This window comes from Papio anubis, chromosome 14, assembly GCF_008728515.1.
Source record: "Papio anubis isolate 15944 chromosome 14, Panubis1.0, whole genome shotgun sequence".
NCBI lineage: Eukaryota > Metazoa > Chordata > Mammalia > Primates > Cercopithecidae > Papio > Papio anubis.
In genome coordinates, this window is record NC_044989.1 from 75522207 (window position 1) to 75531348 (window position 9142).

Genomic DNA, 9142 nt, shown 5'->3' on the forward strand with positions numbered 1-9142 from the left:
TGTGACTGTGTTATTTTATTTATAATAATGTCTTCAAGGTTCATCCATGTCATAACATGTGGCAGAATTTTCTTCTTTTCTAAGGCTGAATAATATTTTATTGTATGCATATGCCACATTTTCTTTATCCATTCATCTGCTCATTAACCATTAGGTTGCTTCTTCCTCTTGGCTATCGTAAATAATGCTGCAATAAACATGTTTGCAAAAATCTCCTTAAGATCATGTTTCCGTATTGTTTGAATAAATACACTGAAATTTCATGACTAGATCATATGGTAGTTCTATATTTAATTTTTGGGAAACCTCCATATTCTTTTCCATGAGAGCTGCACTGTTCCACATTCACACCAACAGTGCACAAGAGCTAATTCTTCCACATCCTTGCTAACACTTGTTCCTTTCTGATTTTTTAAATAATAGCCATTCTAATGTATGTAAGGTGATAGGTCATTGTGGTTTTGGAAGTTTATTTTCTGGGGAAAGTGAACAGTAGTACCTCAAGGACTCTGGGCACATTAGAGAGCTTAAATGAGACACGGTGCTGAAAACAGAGTTGGGTAATAATAGGCATGTGCTTCCTTTACTAACAGACCTTGGCCCCCTTCCCTAGCACTGCTTCCAGAATGACAGAAGCCAGGGGTATACCAACTCCCACCCACAATCAGAAGATAAGAAATAATTTTCTAGTAAAAAAAAAAAAAAAAAAAGGCTCTCCAGAAAAGACACCATTGCAATTTCAAAGGTCCCCAATGAAAAATGTTAACAACAATTTTGAATATTACCAGAATAAATTAAATGCTTTTCCAATTCTCAGTTAAAATTACTTTCAGGGTAGGATTCTATACCTACCATATTATCAATCTAGTGTGAAAAATTAAACCAATTTCAGGTATTTGAAAGATTGAAAAATATATTCCCAAGTGTCCTGTCTTAAAAGCTAATAGAGGAGTACTTAAGCAAAAGAAGGGAGTAAATGAAGAAAGGAAGACATGGTATCCAGGAAGCAAAGAGCTTTAACAGAGAGACACAGTGAAAGAACATTTCAGAAGTTCAGATAGATAGCAGACCTAGAAAGACCTAGAGTCTGGATTGGTTCAGAAGAATAGATGCTTCAAGGTTCTTTGAGGGAAATCTCCATGTTAATAATAGGCATATAAGACATTGGGGAGATATTAGAACATTTTTTAAAACTTTGTCTACAAAAACATCATTCAAAAAAGGCAATTTCTAACAACATAGATTTTACATTCTAATTCTTCAAACTTTTAAATTTTCTATTGGCAAATTCTTCAACCCATTGCTCAGTCTTCTTGGTCATCTATCTGTAACTAAATCTGTTATCTATGATAAAGGGAGAGTAGCAGCACCTGATAAGTTCATGTGGTATAAGGCTTTTCTATTAACAGATTTATCTGTTCCAAGTAAGAGACAAGGTGGGTCCCTGTCTGCTTTTGGGGTTTGCAGTGTAATAGAAAGATGATTTTTCTAGGGAATCAGAAGCAGTGGGCTCTATGTCAGTTCTTGCAATATCAAACTGTATAATTTTGGGTAATTTGTTTATCTTCTGTTTCCACTTTTTTTCTTTGCTGAATAGAGTCAAACCTGTCATAAAGGAATGCTATAAGTTGCAAATTAGATTTCACACCATTTTTTTAAACCATAAAGCCTTCTCTCTAAAGAAAGCACACTATTGAAATGTTTCTGTTTACTCAGATACCATATTGCCACATAAATCTTCCTATCTGTCTTCTGAAAGAAATTATGCAAATGTTTGCAGTAACAGTTCTTTAAAATTTGCTGATATCTGAGGAGAATCATTGTCCAGAGACACTGTTTTATTTGATATTTGAATTAAGGTGAAAACTGAAGATGAAATGGGCCAAGTCTCCTTTCTTTTCCATAGTGGTATTTTACTATTACAGACTTGTGTGATTTTATGGGATCCTTAGTAGCCAAGGAACTTGCTAGAATTTGATGGGTAGCTGAATCACACAGGAAATCAGTAGGGCTGAAAAACAACCAATTATATATAAAAAATTATATGAAGATATATGCTAGGAAGAGCAAGTATATGTATATACACAACAAGATATTCTAGGGAGAGTAAATCCAACCTTCTGTCTTTTCTATTTTCTCTTCAGGCCTTCCATGGATTGGATGCTGCACACTCACATTGGGGAGAGCCATTGGCTTTACTCAGTCCACCAATTCAAATGATAATCTCTTCTAGACCCCTCACAGACACAACCAGAAATAATATTTAACCAGATATCTGGGCATCCTGTGACCCATTCAAGTTGACACATAAAATTAATTGTCACAGGGGGCCTTCTTCTGTGCATTTCCAAAACAAAAGACAAGTGCAGAGATGGCTGTATTTGCTTGTGTCAGCTCAATTTTCTTTAAATAAATAAAAAGTTGAGAAATCAGAAAAACTCAGCTGCAGCTCTGAGTGTGTTTGTGCTTAGAGCAGAGGATCAAAAACCAATTTCACACTGATAAATAGGTACAACTAATCTGTTTTCACTACAAAGATTTCAAAAAGGTCTTCCTTTTCAAAGGCCAGGTTTATTTTGCAAAGGTAGAGATCTCTACATACATTCTTGCTTTCTTAGCAGTGGTTTATATCGAAGAAACACACAGAGGCTAAAAGCTTTAGAGTCAGGCACACCTGGGCTTACATTTTAGCTCTGCCTAATATAAGCTCTATAAACTCAGGCAAGTTACTTAACCACTCTGAACCTCAATTTCTTTATCTGTAAAATGTTATTGTTACCTTCCTCAAAGGCAGTTTAATATTAAAGGAGATAATATATGTGTCTTTAGCACTGCTCTGATCACAAATGGTGGTAATAGCAATGAAATACCTGTTACCTAAACATCTCACTTTTTGTATCTGCACTCCCCATGACACATAGCATATATTTAATCAGTATTTATTGAATGAAAAAAAATCTAATGATTGCCTCCTCCCTTTGCCCCCTTAGGGAGGGGGTCAACACTAGCTTCTCATTTTTATTAGCCTTAGGTTACTATCTTCCTCTTCTGACAGTTTTCCTTACACTCTGCTTACTTTTAGTAAATAAACCACCCCCAACTTTTAACACTTCTCAGTTTACCTAGTTTGAGCTTGCCCTCTGTTTTCTTTTAGGACCCTGTATGACATTGGAATAGTATAACTCAGAAAAAATGTAGTTTCAAAACTTCTAATAATTCTCTAATTTACACTGTTGTTGACTGAAACTGACCTTTGGGCAAATCATCAGTTCTGGGAAATCCACCTGAAAGGTCCTATCCTTGATATGCAAAGGTAAATGAAGATATTATGCTAAGAAGTCTCCTCACAATATTTAAATTAGCCCAAAATCTGGGGAGAATTAAATGTTCCACAATAGGAAATTGGTTATATACAATTATGAAACATCCATTAATGAAACACCTGAAGCCAGAGAATTATGTCTAGGCTTCAGATTAAATTATGACAATCCAGAGAGAAAGGACTGGCATACTTTCACTTTCATCTAGAGAGATGAATGTGTAGCAAATTTCCAGGAAGTCCAAGGTACTGAGTGACTCTGAGTTCTGAGATCCCAGAATATGTGAGAGATACAGAAAAGCCTACTACTAGATGAGAAAATCTCTCTGTTGTCTTTATTCACTACTGTGGATTCAATGTATGTGCCCCTCCAAAATTCATATATTGGAAGTCAAACCCTAATATAATGATATTAAGAAGAGGAGCTTTTGGGAGGGCGTTATACTATAAGGGTCCACCCTCATGTACAGGATTAGTGTCCTTCTAAAAGGGCTTGAGGAGATGATTATATCCCTTTTGCCCTTCTGCTCCTTCTGCCATGTGAGGACATGGCATTTGTCCCTTCCGTTATGTGAGGATGCAGCAAGAGGTGCCATCTTGGAAGCAGAGAGCACCCCTCACCATATGCCAAATCTGCCAGCACCTTGATCTTGGACTTCACAGTCTCCAGAACTGTGAGAAATAAATTTCTATCATCTATAAATTACTTAGTCTAAAATATTTTGTTATAGCAGCAGGAATAGCTGGAGACAGTTACTATATATGTGAGAGGAGTACTTTGAATAAGTAGTCTCAAATTTGGATGATTTGGGTAGCATGGGAATTTTCAGTATGTGTAAATTATATGTGTATTTTCATTCAGCCCATTTACATAACAATGTCTAGGGACCAGAGATTTAAAGATGAAAACACAGGATGTCAAACTCCATGAGAGCAGAGACTTTATTCATTGCTAAATCTTCCAAAATATTTTAAAAATGTATCGTCTTTGTATGTGTAGTGTCTGTCTTTTTGGCTAGAAGGCCAGCTTCATTTGGGCAGTGATCTAAGTCTATTGGGTTTACTACTATATTCACTGTGCCTTGAACAGTGTCAGGCATGTAACAGATGCTTAATAAATACTTAGTGAATATGTGAAACTTTGTTATACATTCTTATTTGAAATAATTTTTCAATAACTTTTTTTTTTTTGAGATGGAGTTTCACTCTTGTTGCCCAGGCTAGAGTGCAATGACATGATCTTGGCTCACTGCAACCTCCACCTCCTGGGTTCAAGCAATTCTCCTGCCTCAGCCTTCCAAGTAGCTGGAATTACAGGCATGCACCACCATGCCCAGATAATTTTTGTATTTTTAGTAGAGATGGGGTTTCACCATGTTGGTCAGGCTGGTCTCGAACTCCTGACCTCAGGTGATCTGCCTGCCTCGGCCTTCCAAAGTGCTGGAATTACAGGTGTGATCCACCGTGCCCAGCCCCATTAACTTTTTAAACAGCCTTATTGATATGTAACTCACATACCATAACATTTACTCATTTGGGTAACCATCACTACAATCAATTTCAAAATATTTTCAATACCCCCAAAAGAAATATTTTACCCTTTAGAAGTCACTCTCATTTCCCCTTTTCTCCAGCCCCTAGGCACCATTAATTTGCCTTCTTTCTATTAATTTGCTTAGTCTTATAATTTCTTAGAAATATAATCATATAATATGTTGCATTTCGTGACTGGCTTTTTAAACATGCCATAATGTTTTCAAGGTTCATCCATGTTGTAGCTTGTAAATTCTTCATTCTTTTATAGCTGAGTAACAGCTCATTGTATAGGTATACCACATTTTGTTTATGCATTTATTAGCTGATGGACATTTGGGTTGTTTCTATTTTTTTTACTCTTGTGAATAATGATGCTATGAACATTTGTGTACAGGCTTTTGTGTGGGCATATGTTTTCGTTTCTCTTGGGTATATATCTAGCAGTGGAAGTGCCACGTCATGTGGCAACTCTGTGTTTAACTTTTTGAGAAACTACCAAACTTTTTTCCAAAGCAGTTGCACCATTTTACATTTCTGCCAGTGATGTATGGGTGTTCCAATTTCTCCACATCTTCACAAATATTTGTTATTTTCTGTCTTTTTTATTATTGCCATCACAGTGGGTGTGAAGTGGCACCTCACTGTGATTTTGATTTCCCTAATGACTAGTAATTTTGAACGTATGTTTTTATTGGCTTTTTGTGTGTCTTTGAAGAAAAGTTTATATAAACCATTCCCTTTAGCCTTTTTTGGTTTTACTTGTCTTTTGATTGAGTTGTAAGAGTTCATTATATATTTTGAATAGATTTTATATATATTCTGGATAGACTCTTGTTAGATACATGATTTGCAAATATTTTCTCCCATTCTGTGTGTTATATTTTCCCTTTCTTGAGAGCATCCTAAAAAGTGCTTAAGAGAGTACAACAGTTTTTAATTTTGATAGAGTCTAATTTTATATTTGGCTTCTTGTGCTTTAGGTATGATAGCTGAGAAACAATTGACTGATCAAACTTCATAAAGGTTTACACCTAAGTTTTGTCTTAAGAGTTTTCTAGATCTAGTTATTGCATTTTGGTCTTTGATCCATTTTGAATTAACATTTCTATATGGTGTGAGGTAGGGGTCCAAATTCATTCTTTTGTATGTGGATATCCAGTTGTCACAGCACATTTATTTTAAAGAATATACTTTCCCCATCACAATTTTTTGTACACTTGTTGAAGATCAATTGCCCATATACATATATGTGGCTTTATTTCTGGACTCTCAATTCTATTCCATTAATCTATTTGTCCTTATGCCAGTACCACATTGTCTTGATTTCTTATGCCTGTGTTCAGGTGCTTAATAATGTCCCACATTTCTCTGAGACTCCATTCAATGTTCTTTCATTCTTTTTGTTCTTCTAATTGAATTATCTCCACTAATGTATCTTAAAATTTGCTCATTCTTTCTTCTGCCAACTCAAATCCTCTGTTGAGCCCTCTCATGAACTTTTTGCTTTGGTTATTGTACATTTTAATTCAAAAATTTCTATCTTTTAAAATAATTTATATCTACTTGTTGATATTCTCTATTTGATGAGACATCTTCATCTTCCTTCTTTTACTTCTTTAAGTATGATTTCCTTTAGTGCATTTAATATATTTATAATATCTCCTTGGAAGTCTGTCTTATAATTCCAACATCTGGGCCTTCTTATAGGCAGTTTCTTCTGCCTATTTTCTCCTGTGTAGGTGTCAGACTTCCTTGTTTCTTTGCATTTTTCACAATTTTTTGTTAAAAAATGAAAATTTAGATAATGCATTGTAGCAATTCTGAATACTGATTTACCCCTGCCTCTCCCTCTTCCACACACACAGTGGCTTGGTGGTGTTGTTTGCTGGTTTCTTTGTTCAGTGATCTAGCTGAGCTATTTCAGTCTATTTCTTTTCTTTGTATGTAGCCTTTGATGTCATTTCTCAGAAAGTTCAGGGTTGGATAAGCACACAGTCTCCCTGGAGTAACAATTGGTTTAACATGGTTCTCTTCGACAGTTTCTTTTCCTGATTTCTTGGTTAAGCTGCCTGTCTATTGCTATCACACGTGCTGATAGCCTCCACTAACTGCTGGCTGATTCCTCTATTGTTTTCAGTAATGCTATGGAGTACAAATGTCACAACATTCCCATCTAAATTTAGGCCTCTTTGGAACAGTAGTTATTGAAGACAAATCTGTGAGGCTTGTTTCAACTCTAGCTATTGCTTTCCTTGGTTCTCTGTATTAAATGTATAGCTGCCCTACTGTTGAGTGTGTTGCTGTCATTGCTTTTAACAGCAACTGTGGGCTTGAAATTCCACACTCTGTTCCAAATAAATTCAGTTCCCTTGAGGGGAGCTTGAAGCTTGGGACCTGGCCCTATCCTTGGACAAAACATCTGCACCATTATTCCAGAGCTGGGGGTGGGGACAGTGACTCATTTCTTTTGGAGTAACACCCCTGCTTTATGAGTGGGACACTAGGTGGTTGCATTAGCCTCTGTTCTTGGTTTGCTTCTCCTAGCATAAAATTTTCACCCTATGAGCAAGTTGCAGTGTGAGCAATTGGATTCAGTATGCTCATCCTGCTGCATGGTAGAGCTTCTACCATATGAATGGGTTCTATGCTAAAGAAGGGAGCCCCGTATCTCTCAGCTACCCTGGCCTGGAATTTAGCTTCTGCAACAGAGACTCTGGGAGTGGGTTTGAGGGTAGGGGTGGGGATGAGAAATGCTGATGGCCTGGTCCTCTTGGAATAATACTGTAGCCCTACACTAGGAGTTGTGGAAAAGATAGTCCTGTGATGTTTGGTTCATCCACCCATAGTAGAGCTTTCATTATGCTGAGCTGGAGGACAGAGAAGGGAGCAGGTCATGGCTCAAATGCCACAGACTCTCACTCTTCTTACTAAGATATTCATGTTTTAAAAAAATGTTTCTCCATTTGTCATATTCTCTTAGGACAATTTCCAGAGACTTAAACAATTTAAGAATCATTTTCACCAGTTATGATTTGCAGGGGAGAGAGTCTGTAGAGCTCCTTACACTGCAATTCTGGTTTTAATAACTTGTTGTTTAAAAAGTCTTGAAATGTTTTATATTTCAGATATTCACAAAGGTTATAGAAGGGGGAAAATGCCAACATTGGCAATCATAGAAGTAGCTAATAATAAGAAGAACTTGTGGAGAATTGCAGTCACAGAGTTTATATTGTATTTCTGAAAATATACAGCCTGATTCCATTAGCACCTCTCTGTTATTCAAGAAGCCTCAGGGTATCATAAGACCAGATTGTTATAATAACATCAACTAACATTTGTGTGGCACTTAACAATGTTAGTCTTTTTATTTACATAATCTTGTGGTTTGGTATAATACTAAACTTACTTAAGGTGGAGTGCTAAAGGCTTTGTCATCTCTGTCTCATCTTTTTCTACCTTTGCTTTGCATACAGTATTGAAAAAGTGAATCTAAACTCTGTTAGGGAAGAAATGACTATGCCTTCATCAGTCATCTGTTTTTCCTTTATAAAGCATATGAATTATTAATTTTTATTAAGGTAAATAATGTGCACATTGTGTGTGGGTACATGTGTGATTTATTCAGTCTGTACTTTGTTTCAAAAAATATAAAGCACCTTTCAAAAATTTGTAGAGCAAGATAAAATAAATAAAAATAAGAAATAAAAAGAGGCAAAGGGAAATGTCACTGTAGAAAAATAAAATGATGTACCTGGGACTTGTCTGGTTTTAGCTCTGACAGTTTCATTTCTGGGGAAACGCCTTAGTCCGAGGCACACCGAGATGGTTGGTAATTCTAATATTATCAGTAAGCCATTATGGGGCTCTTTTAATATGCTGAGCCCTGTTCTAAGCACTTGACATCTACTGTCTTCACTTGTTCTCACAATAACCTTTTCAAGTATGTTATTACTACTACAGTCATTTTACAAGAAAAAAATACTGAAGCACAAAAAGATTAAGCAACCTGACTCAAATCACACATCTAGTAAATTGGTAGAACTGGGACTCAATGGACTGCCAGCTCCAGAACTGAAGTTCTTTACCACCATAAAGTGCAGGTGAGTTTCTGTATATGTTCCATACGTTTGATTCTAAGATTCCTAGTAGCTGAAGTGAAGAGGAAAGTATGGTCAGCTACAAAACTCACATTGTCCCTAAAATAAACTATTTACTTAGGAGCATGATTATTCCTAATTCTATGAGCATTCAAATATTTAGTGAGTGCTTACTTTGGACAGGCACTGT